Genomic DNA, 21715 nt, shown 5'->3' on the forward strand with positions numbered 1-21715 from the left:
TTATTGCCTTCATTATATAATTTCTAATGAGGGAAAAAGAGTCTCATGTTGATTAAATGACTTAATAAAGCTTACACACAATAAATAGCTGAGTCAGGATGTGAAATAATGTTTGATTAATTTCAAAGGCCATATTCTTTTCACTGATCTATGTATGTATGGGGCTAGTGGTGGGGCAGGGTGAAGACATTCATGTATGGTACATTGCCTTATGAAAATGAATGCAACTTTCAGCATATTTTGACACTTGAGAAAGAATACTATGCATATCCTCAGTGACTAGCATGTGAATTCTCTACAAATACTTATTAACTGAAGTATTCCTGCATAGGTATACAACTGACAAGCAATTGCTACTCTTAATCATATAGGCTGTATCTGCTACTTCCTCTTGGTTATTTCATGTAATGTTTATCCTGGTGGACCTAATTCGTGGAGTCTCCCTGGTTAGCCAAAAAGGACTCGGCCAACTTAAGTCCACATGGAACAGTTCCACATGAGACATACTATCAGTACCTACTCCCGAAATAAATTCACAATTATCTAATAAATACCAACTGAGTGCCCACCAACTGTACCCAAACTCATTTCTTTGGACAAAGAAATATGATTTTAAAATATAGTTATATGTCACTAAATGATGGGGATAAATTCTAAGAAATGAATCATGAGGCAATTTCTTTATTTTTATTTTTATTTTATTATACTTTAAGTTCTGGGATACATGTGCAGAACATACAGGTTTGTCACATAGGTATACACATGCCATGTGGTTTGCTGCACCCCTCAACTCATCATCTACATTAGGTATTTCTCCTAATGCTATCCCTCCCCTAGCCTCCCATCCCTCCACAGGCCCTGGTGGGTGATGTTCCCCTCCCTTTGTCCATGCATTCTCATTATTCAACTCCCACTTATGAGTGAGAACATGCAGTGCTTGGCTTTCTGTTCCTGTGTTAGTTTGCTGAGAATGATGATTTCCAACTCATCCATGTCCCTGAAAAGAACATGAATGCATTCTTTTTATGGGTGCCTAGTATTCCATGGTGTACATGTGCCACATTTTCTTTATCCAGTCTATCACTGATGGACAATTGGGCTGGTTCCAAGTCTTTGCTATTCAACACCCCTTCATGCTGAAAACTCCCAATAAACTAGGTATTGATAGAACATATCTAAAAATAATAAAAGCTATTTATGACAAACTCACAGGCAATATCATACTGAATGGGCAAAAACTGGAAGCATTCCCTTTGAAAACCAGCACAAGACATATTTAGAAGACCCCATCGTCTCAGCCCAAAATCTCCTGAAACTGATAAGCAACTTCAGCAATGTCTGAGGATACAAAATCAATGTGCAGAAATCACAAGTATTTCTATACACCAATAGCAAAGAGAGAGCCAAATCATGAGTGAACTCCCATTCACAATTGTTGCAAAGAGAATAAAATACCTAGGAATACAACTAACAAAGGATGTAAAGTACCTCTTCAAGGAGAACTACAAACCACTGTTCAATGAAATAAGTGAGGACACAAACAGATGGAAAAACATTCCATGTTCATGGTTGGGAAGAATCAACACCATGAAAATGGCCATACTGCCCAAAGTAATTTATAGATTCAATGCTATCTCCATCAATCTACCAATGACCTTCCTCACAAATCTGGAAAAAACCACTTCAAACTTCATATGGAACCAAAAGAGAGCCCACACAGCCAAAACAATCCTAAGCAAAAAGAACAAAGCTGGAGGCATCATGCTGCCTGACTTCAAACTATACTATAAGGCCACAGTAATCAAAACAGCATGGTACTGGTACCAAAACAAAGACATAGACCAATGGAACAGAATAGAGGCCACAGAAGCAACACCATGCATCTATAATCATCTGATCTTGACAAACCTGTCAAAAACAAGCAATGGGGAAAGGATTCCTTGTTTAATAAATGGTGTTGGGAAAATTGGCTGGCCATGTGCAGAAAGCAGACACTGGACCCCTTCCTGATACCTTAAACTAAAATTAACTCCAGATGGATTAAAGACTTAAACATAAGACCTAACACGATAAAAACCCTAGAAGAAAAGCTAGGCAAAACCATTCAGGACATAGGCATAGGCAAGGAGTTTATGGCTAAAATACCAAAAGCAACAGCAACAAAAGCCAAAATAGAAAAGTGGGATCTAACTCCAGAGCTTCTGTACAGTATACACACCGATCCAGGGAAGTTCTCCTGATTTTATTTCTTTTTTTTTTAATTTTTTAAATTTTCACACCTATGCAACAATCCCACATGACCTGCACATGTACCCCAGAACCTAAAGTACAATTAAAAAAAAGAAAAAAAGAAGAGTGATTTCAGAAATTTAATTTCTCATTGCTGGGATAAATGTAGCATTACATTAAACAGTTTGATTGGAATAGTGAGTTACAGAAGGAACAAGAAGCCACCACCTTGTGGTCCACAAGCAACACCACAAAAAACCAAAAACTCGATCTTTGCTTGAAATCACCTCAAGAGGAATATTTGGGTTTATACTCCCAATTAGGATTATTGCTTGAGAAACATAAGGATATAATTTATAAACCAATTATTTGAGACAACATTCTCCATACATTCTGTAGATTGGGAATCAGAGGTGAGGGAAAAAATGGTATCCCCTGCTTGGCTATTTCATCCAGTGGAGAAATCATACTAACAATGGTCATGCTAACAAAATATAGAACATGGGAGTGCCAGATCACTGAAAAACTTCTACTGTGAAGTTCATGTGGCTCCAACTTACTTTCTCTGAGGTTCAAGCTACTGCGGAACTTGCTTCACCTTCCAACACCAATTAAATGCAAAATAATAGATCATGGGATCTTAAACAAAAGCATTTGTTTAAGAATGGTAAAACATTTTTGCAATCTACCCATCTGACAAAGGGCTAATATCCAGACTCTACAAAGAACTAAAACAGATTTATAAGAAAAAAAAAACCCATTCAAAAGTGGGCAAAGGATATGAACAGACACTTTGCAAAAGAAGACATCCACAAGGCCAACAAACATATGAAAAAATGCTCATCTTCACTGGTCATTAGAGAAATGCAAATCAAAATCACATTGAGATACCATCTCACACCAGTTAGAACGGCAATCATTAAAAAGTCTGGAGACAACAGATGCTGGAAGGGATGTGGGAAAATAGGAACACTTTTACACTGTTGGTGGGAGTGCAAATTAGTGCAACCATTGTGGAAGACAGTGTGGTGATTCCTCAAGGACCTAGAATAGAAATTCCATTTGACCCAGCAATCCCATTACTGGGTGTATACCCAAAGAATTATAAATTGTTCTATTATAAAGACACATGCACACATATGTTCATTGCAGCACTGTTTACAATAGCAAAGACCTGGAACCAATCCAAATGTCCATCAACGAAAAATGTGGCACATATACACCATGGACTACTACATAGCCATAAAAAACGATGAGTTTGTGTCCTTTGTAGGGACATAGATGAATCTGGAAACCATCATTCTCAGCAAGCTGACACAAGAACAGAAAATCAAACACCACATGTTATCACTCATAGGTGGGTGTTGAACAATTAGAATGCGTGGACATAGGGAGTGGAGCATCACACACTGCAGTCAGTGGGGGGGTCTAGGGGAGGGACAGCGGAGGGTAGGGAAGGTGGGGAGGGATAAGGAGGGGAGAGATGCCAGATATAGGTGACGGGAAGATGAAAGCTGCAAACCACCTTGCCATGTATGTACCTATGTAACAATCCTGCATGATCTGCACATGTACCCCACAACCTAAATACAATTAAAAAAAAAAGAAAACTAGCACAAGACAAGGATGCCCTTTCTCACCACTTCTATTCAACATAGTATTGGAAGTTCTAACCAGGGCAATCAGACAAGAGAAAGAAATAAAGGGTATTCAAATAGGAAGAGAGGAAGTTGAATTGTCTCTGTTTGCAGATGACATGATTGTATAGCTAGAAAACCCTATTGTGTCAGCCCAAAATCTCCTTAAGCTGATAAGCAACTTCAGCAAAGTCTCAGGATACAAAATCAATGTGCAAAAATCTCAGGCATTCTTGCACACCAATAATAGACACACAGAGAGCCAAATCATGAGTGAACTCCCATTCACAATCACTACAAAGAGAACAAAATACCTAGGAATACAACTTACAAGGGACATGAAAGACTTCTCCAAGGAGAACTACAAACCACTGGCTCAAGGAAATAAGAGAGGACATAAGCAAATGTCCATGCTCATATATAGGAAGAATCCATATCATGAAAATGGCCATACTGCTCAAGTAATTTATAGATTCACTGTTATTCCTAACAAGCTACCATTGACTTTCTTCACAGAATTAGAAAAAAACTACTTTAAATTTCATAGGGAACCAAAAAGGAGTCCAAATAGTCAAGACAATCCAAAGCAAAAAGAACAAAGCTGGAGGCATCATGCTACCTGACTTCAAGCTATACTACAAGGCTACAGTAACCAAACGGCATGGTACTGGTACCAAAACGGACATATAGACCAATGGAACAGAACAGAGCAGACACCTCAGAAATAACACCACACATTTATAACCATCTGAACTATGACAAGGCAGACAAAAACAAGCAATAGGGAAAGAATTCCATATTCAATAAATGGTGTTGGGTTACTGGCTAGCCATATGCAGAAAATGGAAACTGGACCCATTCCTTATACCTTACACAAAAATTAACTCAAAATAGATTAATGACTTAAATGTAAAACCCCAAACCATAAAAACCCTAGATGAAGACTTACATAATATCATTCAGGACATAAGCATGGGCAAAGACTTCACGACTAAAACACCAAAAGCAATGGCAACAAGAGCCAAAATTGTCAGATGGGATCTAATTAAACTAAAGAGCTACTGTCAGAGTGAACAGGCAACCTACAGAATGGGAGAAAATTTTTGCAATCTATCCATCTGACAAAGGGCTAATATCCAGAATCTACAAGAACTTAAACAAATTTCCAAGAAAAAAACAAACAACTCCATCAAAAAATGAGTGAAGGATATGAACAAAAACTTCTCAAAAGAAGACATTTATGCAGCCAACAAACATGAAAAAAAGCTCATCATCACTGGTCATTAGAGAGATGCAAATCAAAACCACACTGAGATATCTTCTCATGCCAATTAGAATGGCAATCATTAAAAAGTCAGGAAACAACCAATGCTGGAGAGGATGTGGAAAAATAGGAACACTTTTTCACTGTTGGTAGAAGTGTAAATTAGTTCAACCATTGTGGAAAACAGTATGGTGATTCCTCAAGGATCTAGAACGAGAAATACCATTTGACCCAGCAATCTCATTACTGGGTATATACTCAAAGGGTTATAAATCATTCTACTATAAAGATGCATGCACACGTATGTTTTTTGCAGCACTATTCACAATAGCAAAGACTTGGAACCAACCCAAATGCCCATCAATGATAGACTGGATAAAGAAAATGTGGCACATATACACCATGGAATACTATGCAGCCATAAAAAGGATGAGTTCATGTCCTTTGCAGGGACACAGATGAAGCTAGAAACCATCATTCTCAGCAAACTAACACAAGAACAGAAAACCAAATACCACATGTTCTCACTCATAAATGGGAGTTGAACAATGAGGACACATGGACACAGGGAGGGAAACATCAAACACCAGAGCCTGTGGAGCGGGGAGCTAGGGGAGGGATAGCATTCAGAGAAATACCTAATGTAGATGATCAGTTGATTGGTGCAGCAAACCACCATGGCATGTGTATACCTATGTAACAAACTTGTACATTCTGCACATGGATCCCAGAACCTAACATATAATTTTTAAAAAGAGACAAAAAAAATTAAATTAAATTAAAATAACTTCTCTTAAGCACCAGGAGTTCTAGTAACCTGACAAAAATATATTTTTAACTATACAAGAGGATAAGGAACAAATTAATTTACATCCAAATACCTAACTTCGTCCTGTGTTTTATAAATAAATTTTTTGCTTTTGTATGTAATTCATATGACTTAGAAAATAATGTTGTTTTAACCTAAATACACAAAATAAATATGATGATGTGTTTCAAGACAATCACTCAAAGATTCCATTCAAAATAAAAAATAAATAGCCTAGATCAATAGCAATATGAGCATGTTGAAGCTTGTGCATTTTTAAAAGAACAACTACATTCAAACAGTCGCCACTTTGCCACATTTCTTGAGAGCTCTTTTTTTTTTAACAGCAGCATTCAAAAGAGTGACACTCTGTGAGGATCCCAGGACCGCAATGGATGGCAATCTTAACAGTTAACAGACTGCACAAAGTGGTTTTATTCTGACCCACATGTGAATTAGGCTCAAGCATAAACAAAAAATAAATGGGAATTAGAGAGCAATTCACAGAGGCATTTTAGTTGGGAAGAAAATACCACCATTAAGTCCCAAATGTAATTTATGAATTCAGTATTTGAAATTTCTAAAAAAAAAATGAGGCTAAGGGAATTACATTGGGACCAGTCATTTAATCATATACAAATTTGCTGACCAATGTCTCTGTACATCCAGTACTAAACTCCTGCTCATATCTGTAAACTTGCCAAATTTTCAGTCCAATAAAAGAAAGCTTTTTCTTTTTTGTTGTTGTTGTGTTTTATTTTGTTTTGTTTTGTCTTTTTTTTTCTCCATCCCCAGGGTAGGAATGGAAGAGGCTGGTGATGCCAAGTACTCCATATTTCATGATCAAATAGGTCAATCTGAAACAGCTGCCAAGGACACGAAGCAGGAAGGAGGTCATGGAGATCATCTGTGTCAGTAGTTTTGAAATCAAGTAGTTGTCTAATCAAGAACCACTTTGAAACTACTCCCCACATTGCCCACCCTTCTCACCTCCAGTGGTCTAGCATACACTCTTCAAGGACTAGAGAAAAAAAGGAAGGCTCCCTTGGATAAGCCACAAGACGGGCAAAGTTGGATATCTCTGAATCAAATGTAATTTACTTTATACCAAGAATCCATGAATATACACTCTTGTATAACCATTTTTAAACTTTGTAACAGACAGCCTTCTAAACCTCCCAAAGGCTTTTACCTAACACTAATAGGTAGGCCCAATCTTTTTTCAAAGTTTCACAGGTATGCTGCACCTGAGCTCAGTTCCATGTGGTGAAAAAAAGTCATTCATTCTGGTATTCATTAAATTTCAGGTATGCCAAGGAGAATTCATCTTTGAAAAGTGTACTGTCTAGTGAAGAGAGAAGCATGATAATGATTAGAGTTCAAATTGAGAATTTGTGTGTAAAAAAATTTCCCCTAGTATAACCAGTCTGTGTACTTCACCACAAAGGCTCCCCGCAGAAAGATCTCAGTTATTTCATAGTGGACCCAGATAACTCCCATCCCTTCAGGCACAGCTTCCACTGCCACTGCTCTTCTGAAGTCCAGAGTCTCTCTTGTCGCTCTGCCAGAGCTGCTGCAACAACACAGCAGGCCACACTGCTCCACACCTTTGTTATCCTCCCTCTTTGTTCAAAATCTTCTTGATGCCAAGGCCAGCCCACAGTCTGTGGTAGAGTAGGAGGATGCATCCCTCTCCTGTGTGTTACTGTTTCAGGTCCTATAGAAATTTTACAGAATTTAGTGAAGAGCCACTTGTAGTCTTGTAGGCTTCAGACCCATAGGAATGAGGCCAATGTGAGTTTGACGAAAAAATAAATCCAAGCCTCTCAAGAGGCTCCTTGACCTCCTTGGAAAGTCCTTGAGCCACCCTCTGCTGGATGTGTGGACCTCACCAAGTCTGCCTGAATCTTGAGAGAGGACAGAGCTTGCCTTCTTTTCCCAGGAGGCTTCTTAGCCTCATGCTAATACATTTCTGTGGGGTCTCTCTCCCTCCAGATCACAGATAGACCTTGATGTATGTAACTTCTTCTTTGGCCCCTGGAGGGCAGCACCAGTGAAGATGTTTAGGGAGTGCAGCTGGGACCCAGAAAAGGCACCCAAGCCCATATAACATCACCAAGGAACCGTCAGTTTAAAGGCTTGGAAGAAAAAGTTCTGTGTGTTCAGGGAAATAGATGTCCACCGGCTGAAGCACAATATTTGATGTTAGGAGAGAAGCAAGAGATGAGACCAGAAAACAGTGAGGATTTGATCACACAAAATCTCTATGGCACATAAAATAATTTGGTGTATCCTGTTTTTTTATGGCAAATCTTTCCAGAATTGAGCTGGACAATTACTGGATCACATTTATCCATCAGAAAGATCGCTGTGCTAATAGTGCAGACGATGGATTTGAGGCCAGATAGACTAGGATAGGAAGAGGCAGGAAGGTCTGTAGGAAAGGGGCTGCAATATTCGGGCAGGAGATAATGAGATACTGTGGCAGGAAGAACTCTGAGATGGCCCCAAGATTTCTGTCCCGTGGTGCCCATGTCCAGTGTAACCCCCTCTTAGAGTATGAGTGGAACCTGTGAATAGGGCAGACTTCACATTTGTGATATGGCAAAGTTGAAGGGATTTTACAGATGTAATTGAAGCCCCTGATTAGCTGATTTTGAGTTAACCAAAAGGGAAATTGTCCAGGATGAACCTAACCAATTTGAGTAAGCCCATAACAGAGTATCTAGAGGTCAGAGATTGGAAGCAGCAGGGAGATTCTCCTGTTGGCCTTGAAGAAACAAGGTACTATGTTATGAGAGGGCCTGGGAGGGTCCATGTGGCAAGGGCCCTTGGGAGTCTCTAAAAGCAAGGAGCCAACAAGCCATGCCTGGACTCCTGACCCAAATAAACTGTGACATTACAAATGTGTGTTGCCTTAAGACTGTAAATTTGTGGTCATTAGTTATGCAGCAATAGAAAACAGATACAGATATAAATAACAAGATACAATTAAGTATATTCAGGAGAGAAAATTGACAGGAAGTAGAGTTTGAGTTGATGCAGGTAAAATGGATGACTTATAAACTCATTGAGCTTGCTATATCTGTAGAACATTCAGGTGGCCACGTATGTCTAGAATGTAATTGGATGTAAGGGTCTAATGCCATAGGGAAGCCAAGGTTCAATCCAGGATAAACAGGCAAAACTCTGGTGTCCAAATGTAAGAGGTCAAACAGAAGTGGGAGCCAAGGTCTAGAGCCAAAGCAGGCAGAGTAGCCACAACGGCCAATGAGTGTGGAGAATGGGAGCAGGCAGGTGGCTGGGCAAGGCCTGGGGAAGTGCCTGAAGGTCTCCAGGAAGCCAGGTGCTTGTGTGACTTCTCCAGAAGGTTTTATTCTGTGTTGTTGTTCTTCATAGAAGCAAATAAAATCAGGGAGGCTAGAATGTGATCACCAGAGAAAATATAAGAAGGGAAAGAAGAAGGCCAAGGATGAAGCTCGAGGGCACATCCATGTTTAGATGACATGAAAGGGAAGAGGAATTTGCCTTGAGCCTGAGAAGAAGCACCCCAAGAGGTAGGAGGAGAACAAGGAAAGGTGAGTGTCACTGTAAAATCCAAGAAAGGGAAGTTTCCAGGGGACACACTCAAAAGCCTTAATGCCATTATACGAGAGGAGGGCCGGAAATGCCCATTAGATTGCAAAGTGGGAGGAATTCAATGTTAGCGAAGTTTAAAGTTGAGTCCCATTGGCCACATTATAGCATATGCTTTACTTTCCTCATCTGTAAAACAAAAGTAAGAAATAAGGCCAAAATACCTGCCTTATTTTCCTCACAGTTGTAGGAATTCTGCCCTTCCTTCTTCCCCTTTGTAAAGGCTCAAATGTACCTTCATGGGTCTAAGGAGACTAGATCTCGACCTCAGTTATGTCACCAGACCTGCCCTGAACTGCTTCATCAGGTTCCCCAGGACTTCAAGCTAATTCCTTTCCCGAGAAGCATACAGATAAAATTGCTGGCCAACCATCTCTTAATTGCCAAGAAGTACAAGAAATGAGAATGCAAAAGGAGGGAATCTCACATATCTTTAAAGGAACATTGGTAGTTTATGCAGGACTGGCTTTATTGGAAAACAGCCGAGAACCAAGAAACAGAAGAGACCTGTGAGCAGCCAACATCTATCTACGCCACAGAGCCCGCCCTCATTAATGAACCTTACTAAAAAGGGTTTCCTAGGGTCTTTACTCTGAGCCTAGCTTTCCTCCTTAGAAATTCTAACAGGCTTGGTGATGCGGTGCCCAATAAAAGCAACAAATTAAAAGAAGAGGACTAAAGGGGCACATCAGTAACAGTAATGAGTGACAGCTAATGGCTTAACAGCAAGGGTGGAAATGGGAAAAAATAACTACAGAAGGCGAACAAAAGAAGTAAAAATCACAGGAGCTTAGGATCATTTAGTGCAGAATAAAAACATTCTACATAGTGCAACAGACCCCTGAGGGCACTAGAGCTCAGCATGATGGCCTAAGTCATCATTTTGAAAAATTTAAACTACATTTGATATAGTCTAAAAAGGCAGAGACATTCATAATACACAATAAGAGGAGACTTAGGGCTGATCAATTTATTCCTTTAAAGCATTTCTTAAGGAGCAGCTATGTGCCGGGCAGTGTGCCAGGCAGGAAGACATAAGGGAGCAAGAAGATGGCCTCTGTTAGGAGTAACCCTCAGTTATCTGGGAAACTCAGCTATTCAGAGAGATGGACTCCCTTCAAGGTTCCCTTTGGACAGCTCTTAGAGAGAACGTTTGTTAAAATTTCAAGGTTCTTGGAAAATCTAAGTGATCCATGCTTCCCTCACTGGCAAAATCAGGTCAGTTCTATCTAGAGTGGACTGACCACTTCTGTTGAAAAACAAGAAGATAATTTGAATATGATCCTCCCTATATAATGGCTATCTACTCTTTGGTTGGACATTTAAGAAAGAAAAAAAACACCTTCAGGAACAGCAATTATTTTTTTAACAATAGCCAGACAGGAGTGCTTTTATGTACTGAGAGTGTATGATATTTGTCTCAAGTCATTAATGTAAACCACAAAATGTTAAGTTAAAATTTTTATTCTCCAGACAATTTTCACTAAGAGGTAGCTTAGATCTAGGGGAACAACCTGGCTCTTTCTGATCAATATACCATCTTTTTGGAATCCTACAAAATAAATTCTAAGCCAATGGTTCCAAATTGCAGGTGAGACCAACTATGTCAGAATCCCAGAGCTCGAGCCCTGCCACACATCTACCAGACTAGAATCTCTTGGGATGGGTCTCTGGCATCCATCCCTCCAGGCGATGCTGATAAGCAGCCAAAAATCCCTTACAGCTCTAAAATTCCACTGTTTTCAATGTATCTAGTGTCAAATCAGTAAAAGACAATTTCCCCATAAACACTATAACCCAAATACAATGAAAAGAAAACTCCAAGGCCAGGTGTGGTGGCTCAAGCCTGTAATCCTAGCACTTTGGGGGCGCTAAGGTGGATGGATCACTTGAGGTCAGGAGTTCGAGAACAGCCCGGCCAACATAGTAAAACCCTGTCTCTACTAAAAATACAAAAAAATTAGCTGGGCCTGGTGATGGGCACCTGTAATCTCAGCTACTCAGGAGGCAGAGGCAGGAAAATTTCTTGAACCTGGGAGGCAGAAGTTGCAGTGAGCCAAGATTGTACCATTACACTCCAGCCTGGGCAATAAGAGCAAAACTCTGCCTCCAAAAAAGAAAACTACAAATTTTCCACATTAAAATTTCATCTTGTAACTAAAGATGAAGAGTTAATATTAACAAGAAAAACTGAATTTATGGTATTTTCTGTAATTTTGAGGTCTATAGACTAGAAAAGTGAGGGACTAAGCTAAAAATATTTCAAACACAATTATATTTTAGCTGTATCATCTTTATGTCATCATGAATGAACCCTCAGAGTATTAATCATAAGGTCACAGGGAACCTAAAATTTTTTTGTAAAAATAAGATATCAAATTAAGCTTGTCAGACTTTAGAAATAATGCCAAATCGCTCCTTCTTTTCTTTCTCTTTCTTATTTATGAGCTATTAAAGTTTCCTGCTTTTGCAAACCCAGATATGATGCAAGAATGAAAGAAGAAAGATGCAGCAGCCAGAAATAGTCTCATTAAATAGGATTTAGGGACCCTGTGGAATGTAATGGGTTAGAGAGAGTGACATTATATGTAATTAAGATGTCTAGTGTTTATTTCAGCCTCCAGAGGACGGATGCAAAATATCTACCTATTAATAACAATAGTTAAATGATAATAATCCAACTTCTTGGGTTTCAGTTTTATTTTTTGTTTTGGTATTTTTGTTGTTGTTGTTCATACTTACTGTCTATTTGGAATATATACTAGAAAACTCTGAGACATGAAGGGAAGATTACCGAATTTAGGATCAAATGTTAATTTCCAAGCTGGAAGGCAAGATAATACTATACTTGCTTTCTGCCTCTCTCAAGGAAGAAATCTTCCTTATCCTCCTTTTTCACCAAGAACAAAATGAGGGACCTAGAGAATGTGGTGACTACATACCAGTGACAACCCAGTCTTTGGCAGCTGGAGAATCTAGCATGTCTTTTCTTGCCTGGTACAAATTCTGTGTAATATTTCCCTGGGCATTTGGTGTAAAGAACAAATTGGTGAGCTAACAACCACCCTCTATACACAGAGCACTGTGTCAGGAGCTGCAGGAGATGGATATTTTAATACAGTAAGAGCATGGCTTCTATCTTCAAGGAAATTAAAATCTAGCTGGGGGAGAAAACCCACAAACATCAATTAGGGAATTGTATGCCATAATTCATGATTAAGTAATAAATTAATGTCATAGTTCCTCAGAAAAGGGAAATTAAAATGAGAAAGACTTCATGGAATTCATGCACTTGGGTTTGAAGGACAGTACTAGAACTAATCTCGAGTGCACACACAAGGGGAAGGACTGGCATTTGTGCATGGAGTTACATGTGACCTTTTTGGCTTTCTTTTCACATCCTTTTATTTTTCTTTATTAATTAAAAAGAAGTATCTATGCCCATGGCCATGACTTAGAAATATATATAAAATAATGTCGCTGATTTAACAAATTTGGCATTCTTTTTCTCTAGACAATTTTCAATTCTTCCTAGGTTTCGGGAAGCAGCAAATTAGAAATAGTAAGTGGGAGAAAAGTGGGAAGGCTGCTGTAATTAAACAAGCTGGTAACAGAGAGCAGTAACTACTAATAATGATGGATGAAACAGAACAACGGAGGCTCAGCAATCTGGGCCCACTTAATGTTGGGAAAACACAACCATACTCTTACCACCTACTTTCAACAGCCCCCAGATGTATCATCGCTTCCTGGAATGTACTTTCTCTATTGATTCCAATCTCCTTTTTTTTTAATAAAGAAAAATAAAGAGGAGAAAAGAAGAGATATAAAGGTTAGCTTATTTATTCATTAATTTGTTTATTCAAGAATTTTTTGCTGAGCACTTGAGTATTAAGGACACAGCTGTGAACAACAAAGTTCCTACAATTTTGTTTTTTTTTTTATTCCAATGCAAAGAAAATTCTCCATCTTATAATTTTTTAAAAGAAAGAGGTAAGCAAGGCTTTGGGAGATGGCTTAGCTCAAATTCCCTATGAGTTAGTGAAAGCCAACCTGGATCTCTTTAAGAAAAAAAAAAAAAATCTATCCCACAGGGAAATTTTACCTTTTTAAGATGGAGTCTGCATAATAGCCTTTGTCTGCTGGTTTCCTTTCAAGAACATCCTTCCTCATCTTTCCAGTTAGCAATCTAATTCTCTTCTGCATTATGGAGCTGGTCTTTCTTGACTCTTTCTCCATCTCTCTTACCGTGACTAGAGAGAGGTTCTCTTTTCCCCAATTCCCCCATTTTGTGTGTTTTCCCCAAACTCCAAAAGGTCATAGACCTGGGCAATTGTGAAACCCAAAAATAAGTTATGTGATTCCTTTCTCCAGATCCTAGATCTGATGAGCTAAGAACTAAGGTCCTCAATTGCCTCTTTGGGCCAGCCCCCACCCTAAACGGGAACCATGGGGACTCCTAGCCTGGGTGTATTTCAGGAGCTGAAAGCTTGTATTCTGGTTTGTGAGTTTGTTTTTTAAAAGGGAAACCTAAGACTCTTTTCTTTTTTCAACTATTATAGTTTTACTTTGAGACCACAGCTCCTGTTTTATTTTCAGTTGTCTTTTTCCATAACTCCTTTTAGAAATAAAAATGGGAAACGTTATCTAGCCCCTAGGAAGAAATATGTACATACATTCAAAAAGCAGTTTCATGCAACCTTAATAACCTGAATTCTATTTCCCTTTCTGTACATGATGGATGAAATTACTTTGATTATGCTGGCTTTCCAATTACTCATTCATGCCAAGAAAGCTAGCCCTTGAAACCTAGTCACCTTGTTTATTTCTTTCCCACCTTGCCCTTCACAATCAGAAAATCAAAGAGCACTGGAGCCAGGAGTTTCCGTGATCCCCAAAGGAAGGATTAAACTTAAAAGTCATACATATTGATTGACCTGAGTTTTCTCAAATTAAACCTGAGTAACTATTTCAATACCAATTTTTAAGCTGTAAAAGCTGATTTTGAGGTACAGAGGTTTGAGTGATGTGAAAGGCCTAGTAAATATATAACCTGGTTGCCAAAGGTTTTCTACTTAATATATTAGGAAAAGATGTATTCCCATGTGTCCATTTTATTACTTAATCCAAATCAGTGGTTTTCAAACCATGCTCCTTGGAATATGAGGATCTAACCTCCACAGAAGCTGAAGAGGGACTAATTTTGGAAGCTCCACACCCTCTGCCCCTGCTTTGACCAGAGATTTCTACTTTTTCTCTCCCTTATAGGTTGGGTTCTTAAGTATAATTTCATACAAATAAAGTCACCTATTACTACCAAAAAGGAAAATATGTTTGCTAAGAACATAAATTTATAGAAATATAATATACACAAATAAAATATGAAAAGTCAAACCATAATTTTTTTCAGAAACACATGGACTAGAACTAAAAGTTGATTCTGGAATCAGCATTGGGCTGGCCTTCTGGTATAAAATTCTTATGACTGACTCTTCACCATCAAATACGAGGGCACACCAGTAACTGCCCCAAGAGCCAACCCAAAAGCCATAAACACAACTGACTACTTAGATGCAGCTCTGCTAATCTACTTATATAGCTTATAGCCACTCGCTCCTTATTTATTCAACAAACACTTAATGAAGGGCTTAAAAATGAACAGCTGATGCCTGGAAGTAACTAATTTTTAGTAGTAGTAGAGAAACAGACAAGCAAGTAATTAAATTACAGTATTTAAAAAAGGATGACCATTATTTTAATGGGGTATATATATGGACTAGAACTAACAACAGTTGGTTCTGGAATCAGGATTGGGCTGGCCTTCTGGTGTAAAATTCTTATGAATGACTCTTCACCACCAAACATGAGGTTTTTATTCAAGGGGTATACAATGGGGTATATACAAGGTACAATGGGAGCCCAGAAGAGCCATTTCCTAGAAGGGTCAGGGAAACCCTCACAGAATAAGCCTCAGCAGCATCCCTGCTCAAAACACACAGGTGAACCATGCTAGGGAAGGAAGCCTGGCAGAACAGACTAGTATGTACCAGCTTAGGAGGGTCATGCTGCAAAAAAAAAGACTTCAGAGTCTATCTCGCAAGATACGGGTAGCCAATAAGCTATTCACCTAGCATGATTGAACAAAGAATAATTCCTCATTTCTCCAGCAATTATTTTTCCCTTTAGCCTATCCATGTATTCAATAAATACCAACTCTGTGCTAATCACTTCTCCAGCCATAAGGTAACCTTGAAGTTGTCTAAATCCTCTGAGGCTCCAGATCTGCAGCCCCCAACTAGCCTTTCAGGGGGAGCCACTCCTTGAATATTGGCCCCAACTGCCCAATTATTCCCTGAGAAAACAGTCTTACCCATGATTGTAGTTGGCATCTGGTATTGGTATTCTGCACCAAGAATCAGCAATGGAATTTTTTTTTTACTGCAGAGATAGATAACACAAGTAAGAAAAAGTTAAAAGGGAGGCTCTTGAGAACATTTAAAATAGCTGCTCAGCACTGAAATTCAGCTTAAGGGATGGCAAATGCAAATGTGAGCTCAGACAGGCCCAGCTCAGTTTTGCAAATCCTTTGGTAATGAAAATAGATCCACACTTTAATTTTTCAAACCATAAACCTCCCTGAAGCAAGTAAGAAAAGAGAAGAAACAGAAGGGAAATGTTCTACAAAAAAAGTGGATTTTGCATTTGATGTTTTGATGGAACTCAGTCAGGACAGGGTTCACAAAAGCTGTGAAGTAGACTCTGTCATGGCTGGTTTACCAGGCTCCAGTTCTCCACCGTCTGTTCTGGTTGGGAGTGTCGCCTTCCAAAATGCTTAGCTGTCCAGGGTTCTCTCATCTCCCACCCACCCCCCGGCTATCATATCAAACCCTACTACCTGGAAAGGAGACACTACTTTTATGCATGCTAAGGTAGAAATGAGGAATGACAGCCTTAAAATGTCATTTCTTCTATAGGGCATTTGCATTTTAATAGAGTACAAAACCTCCAGCTGTAGGAAGACTCCTATAAATGGGATCATATGAAAACAGTTTGCAATCTTTTTTGCCATTTGCCCAGAGACTCAAAAGCTACCTGGCAGAAAGCAACTGCTTGATTATCTAACAAGGAAGGAATTAAGATGTACAAACCATTGAGTTCATAACTAGAGTACTTTTGTGGCATAAAAACAAAATGAGAGGCAGTACACATGGCTTCTCCTGTGCTGGGCTCCTGCAGGTTCCCCCAGTCCCCTCTCAGGTGGCTTTACCACGAGTATGAATGTGGAGGCTCATCCTGAGGGGTGGGTTTCCAACAAGTTCTGATGACACAGCATCTCAGCAACTCCTCTGTCATCCACTGAGCCACAGCCTGGTCTTTCCTAACAAAGTCTGGATCTCAGTCCTGGGGCTGAGGACAGGTGGGAGGTGTCTTCCGTGGGCACTCTATGTCAGCCCCACGGGACAGGTAATAACTACTTCCTGTATCTGCTATTCCTGTATTCTTAAATTCTCTTTTCATCTTATTAGCTAATTGCTCACCATTCTGATCTCTTATAACATTAATAATTCTTTATATTAAACTTTCCCTGATCAAATTAAGTAAAATAAAACAAAATGAAGTGCTTTTTCTCTTGCCTTGACCTTGGTAAGTTACCAAATTTTATTCCGTCCCTTGTTCCCCTGTGAGTGCCTCCCCACGTCCCTGCTCCACCAGCATAAGACTGTACCATTTCCATCAAAAGATTACAACAGCCCAGAATATCTACTTTTAAGGCTCTTGTACAACTTTCTGATGTATAAAGTCACCAAAAGGCATGGCCTCTAGACAAGATTTCTAAGTGTGTTGCTTTCCTCATGGCTTATACACTGAAACATGTTCAAATATCCTAAATTTCTATGGGGTTGGGGATGCAGTCTTACTTACTGGATCACTCTGTGGCCTTTCTTATACTGTGGAAAATCCAGGAAAATAGCCCCTGGGGAAAGAAAGCACAAGAAAACAAAAAGCCCAACTTTATCTACTTAATAATTTGCTGAAGAAAGCAGGAAGTGAGGAAGATAGAAAAACAAAGTATCCCAGAAAGTTGTGATGATTTAGAAAATGATAATCCTGGAGAAGCTTCTGGAAAAAAAGAGTCAAGGAAATCTTAATAAGTAGTATAAGTTATAAACTGAGTCTTTGTTTAATCCCTCAAGAGATACAAGTAAAGATTGAAATTACCTTTTCCTGTGCCTGCCAGACTATTTCTTAAAATATGATGCAAGTCACTCCAGTTCCTATCATATTCAACAGTCTAGTCAAGGTTATCATACTTCAATACACCAATGCTTCCAAGTAACCATACAAAAGTACCCTAAAATTATAATTCTGAATCTGAGAGATGAGATCTCCTCATGGTTGATCATATTTAACCCTCATACACTGAGCCCCAATACCCATAATCCTGCTGAAGGATGCACCTGCTTTTTCAACTAAGGTATCTGTGCACATCAGTCATTGGACTCTCCAATCGTATATGTCAGCCTGTAAGTCCTCTCGAGTTTTGATAGCATTCCTTCAATATGCCAAATTCTTTCTCGACCAATCACTAAAGAATATGACTGTATAATAAAGATCATCTGTATGCAAACACTAATGAACCATCCCCGTAGGTCAGACCTGGCTTTTGATTCAGGGTTTTTTCAAACTAGTTCCATAAACATGTAGTGAACCAGTATAAACCCAACTCTACCAAAAGTGATTATGGAACTTACATTGTTCCTACAGGCAGATAGGAAGTGAACCACATGCCCTCTGATGCCCTTTGCTTTCTATCCTTCCATAATTACTTCCTGGCCTGGTGCCCAAGCAGGCATTCTTCCACCCACAACCTCCAATAAAGTGACAGAACCTGCCCCTCTCCTGCTTTATTTCCCCCAGCTCCTAATATCCATGCAGTCTCAACTTCAACCCAATATTAGAATTGTTTCAACCTGGTTCTCACAATCTTGGGTTCTCTAGTCCGTATAAGATCTTTCTGTATCATCTACAACCTATTGTTTTATTTGAACAACTTTGTTATATCATATTTGGACTAACTGGCCTTCAGATTATATTATCCCCACCTCCAGCAGTCTTCCTGCCAAGTAGTAGTAATTTGTCTTGTTTCCTTATTAATCCTCTCTGTCTTCCCCACCTCTAGCATGGAGCTAAGCCATGATTGTCAATTCCCTCGTTTGTATATCATTTTCAACCAAAAGCTCTCCTGTGATTCCATCATTATGGCCCGTTAGCCAAAACAAATACATGGTTCTTCCTGAGGCTCTTGCTAATCAAGCTGCTTCTGCCTTCCTTTGCATCAGAGGAAATCATGGTAGCTGGTAACAATGGAATTTGGGGAAAGCTTAAAGAAGAAATCAATACACTTTATGCCCCTAACTCAAAGATCCATGGGGGCAACCCCTGATGATTGGCTGATGCCACACCTATACCCACTTCCTTACTCCTTTGATCCCTTCCTTCCACTATAAAACATGAAATGGCTAAGTATGCACTGTCCCAGTCTCCCTTACAGGTAGGGATGACCATGTGATACCCACTGTGATGTCGCAGAAGTCTGCTGAGGAGAGACAGTCCTGGAAAACGTTTTGCTTTCCTTATAAAGGAGAGAAATAAAGCTGGCCTTGCCCCATCCCCCATCTTTCTGCTTTCAAAGCTGGAACAGCCATTTCGTGACTCTGAGGCAATAAGCACAAGGGAAAGCTCGTCTTCACGCAGCCGCTGCCTGCCTCCCTGACCCCTTATCACGTGAGGAAAGGAGTTATGTGCAGGCAAAGCATTCCTGCCTAATAGACCAGGGCTATCAAATGCCGCTCCAGAGCAGCCTTTAGAAGTGTCCTCAACCCTTTCCGGTCTTGAGAAAGAGCCTTTAGTTAATACTCTTTATTTTTCTGAAGACTAAATCATCCTTTTTTCCATTTCAGCATATCACAAAGAAAGAAACTTTTAGACTTTGTGAACTTACAAATTGAGTTATATCTATCACTAACCTTACATTATAATTACTGTAATTATATTAATCTTAATAAATGCATTAAAATTATTAACACTATTTTACTATGTCATACATATATTTTTCTCAAATTCATATTTATATATTACTTATATTTTATTGATAATACATCACTATATTATCATATTATATAACATATAAATCATCTGGTTATTGTTTTTCTTCCTCAGTAGAATGCACAGCATGCCTAGAACAGTGCCTGGTACCAAATAGCCATTCAGGAAATATTTGTTGAATAAATAAATGAATGTTACCCACCCCCCACCACAAAATGATGCTTATTTAAGATTAGCCTATTTCAGACAAAAAAATATTTCAATGAATGTGTTATTAAGAGGTCAGTTTAGATGAGGAATTCATCTTGACATCCTACAGAGGCAGCCTTTTAAATGCTGGTAATTGGTTTTAAAAATAAATTACATTATCCTGTTATTTCAATTGCCCCATAGGCGATCAGACTTCTGTTTTTAAAATGGGATTCTGGGAAAATAAGCTACTTTAGTAGACTCCTGTCTTGGCCATTGTCTTACTTAAACACCATCTCTGGGGCACAGTGTCAAGAAACAAGGAGCTCTCTTCAGCCTGAGGGATCAGGAGCAAGATGCTGACCCACATTTTTTGTCAGTTAGTTTCCAAATCCCATTCAGAGTTCCTTTTATGGCTGGTGTCATCTCAAATTGTGTATCCTCCATTTTCCTCTGTTCTAGATGACTTAAATAAACAGAAATCTTCCTTGAATTTTTTTTATCCTCTCTGATGAAAAAAAAAGAGAGAGAATGTGGTAGCCTGTGGTCTTTCTCACATTAAACAGTTAATGTTAAAAATCACCCATGTTTCTTTTCAAGGTCCTTCCCATTTCTGGAAAGAGCTTATCTGCAGACATTAATTCTGGCCCAACCCAGAGGTCACTCACAGAGGAAGGACCATGGTTTGTTCACCAGAGAAGAATTAATCGTGGCTCTACTGAGTCAGTGACTGGCTTCAAGTGCTAAAGCAGGACTCACCTCAGCTATCACTCTTACACAGATGTGCCCAACAGGGCCCTGCTAACCTCTTTTCAGAATCCTGAAGGCTCTACTCTGCACACAGGAAAAGCAGAGTACAGCCTGGCAATCCATGAGTCAACTCCCCTGTCACCCAGATGGACAAGACCTGACCAGGTTCTACTGCAGAACTCTGCTCAGTGGACTTGAAGGCTAGACTCCAGCCACCTCAATCCCTAAGGCAGGAAGGTATACCTCAGTGCTAAGCTATACAAAAGACTTGCATTTGTTACCTACTGCTGCTGTATAAGAAACTATACAAATTTAGCAGCTTAAAATAACACAAATTTATTATCTCATGGTTTGGGAGTCAGGAACTTTAGGATCTCTCAAGAGGCTGCAATCAAAGTGTCGCCAGAGCTAGAATCTTACACGAAGGCTCAAAGCTCACATAGTTGTTGGCAGGATTCAGTACCTATACTAAGGGCATCAGCCCTTTGCTGGCTGTCAGCCAGAGGCCACCTTCACTTCCTTGTGATGCGGGCCGTATCATAGGGCAGCTTACACTATGGCAGCTAGCTTCATCAAAACAGCAAGTGAGAATTGCTCAAGCAAGATAACTCCTTTTCAGCCTTCAGTCTTCATCTTCTTTTCCCCTACATACAATCATTAGAGTTCTACTGATTCTAACACAGTGTCTCTCAAATCTGTCCCCCTCCTCTCTACTCCAAGTGCTAAGAGTCAAACTCTCATCACTTCTCTACAGACTGTTTCGGTAGCTTTCTAATGGGTCTCTCTGGCCCAGTGGTACATTCACAAAGGTCTAAAAACTGATCTCCCTCTCTAGGTGGTAGGGAAAACCCTTATTTGTAAACTTTGCTGATTTCCACTATGTAATTGCCCCTAGCTTGGCCCATTTAAAGCTACCAGTGACTTCACTAACTGGGAAGAGATGCTCAGTAGCTCACCATTGTATTGTGTTTCTACCATACAGATACAGTGAATACAAGTAACCTCAGAAACATGAAAACAGTAACATATAGTGACATAATTAGGAAGTAATAAGCTTTAGCCTATTTATCTTTGATTTCAATGTAATTTAATTAT

The 21715-nt window shown here is 39.3% G+C and overlaps 1 long non-coding RNA gene across 3 annotated transcripts in view; it reads right to left on the reverse strand.

Moving 5' to 3' along the window:
* Nucleotides 1-21715, reverse strand: part of LOC118152926 (uncharacterized) — a 250062-nt gene that overhangs the window by 130490 nt on the left and 97857 nt on the right. For all 3 annotated transcript variants that reach the window (XR_013534875.1, XR_008480759.2, XR_013534876.1), the window contains 3 exons: nucleotides 17498-17549; nucleotides 15945-16012; nucleotides 13289-13356 (listed from right to left, as the gene is read on the reverse strand). This is a non-coding gene — a long non-coding RNA (uncharacterized LOC118152926). The remainder of the gene's footprint in view (nucleotides 1-13288; nucleotides 13357-15944; nucleotides 16013-17497; nucleotides 17550-21715) is intronic.

This window comes from Callithrix jacchus, chromosome 4 (assembly GCF_049354715.1).
Source record: "Callithrix jacchus isolate 240 chromosome 4, calJac240_pri, whole genome shotgun sequence".
In the NCBI taxonomy this organism is placed as follows: domain Eukaryota; kingdom Metazoa; phylum Chordata; class Mammalia; order Primates; family Cebidae; genus Callithrix; species Callithrix jacchus.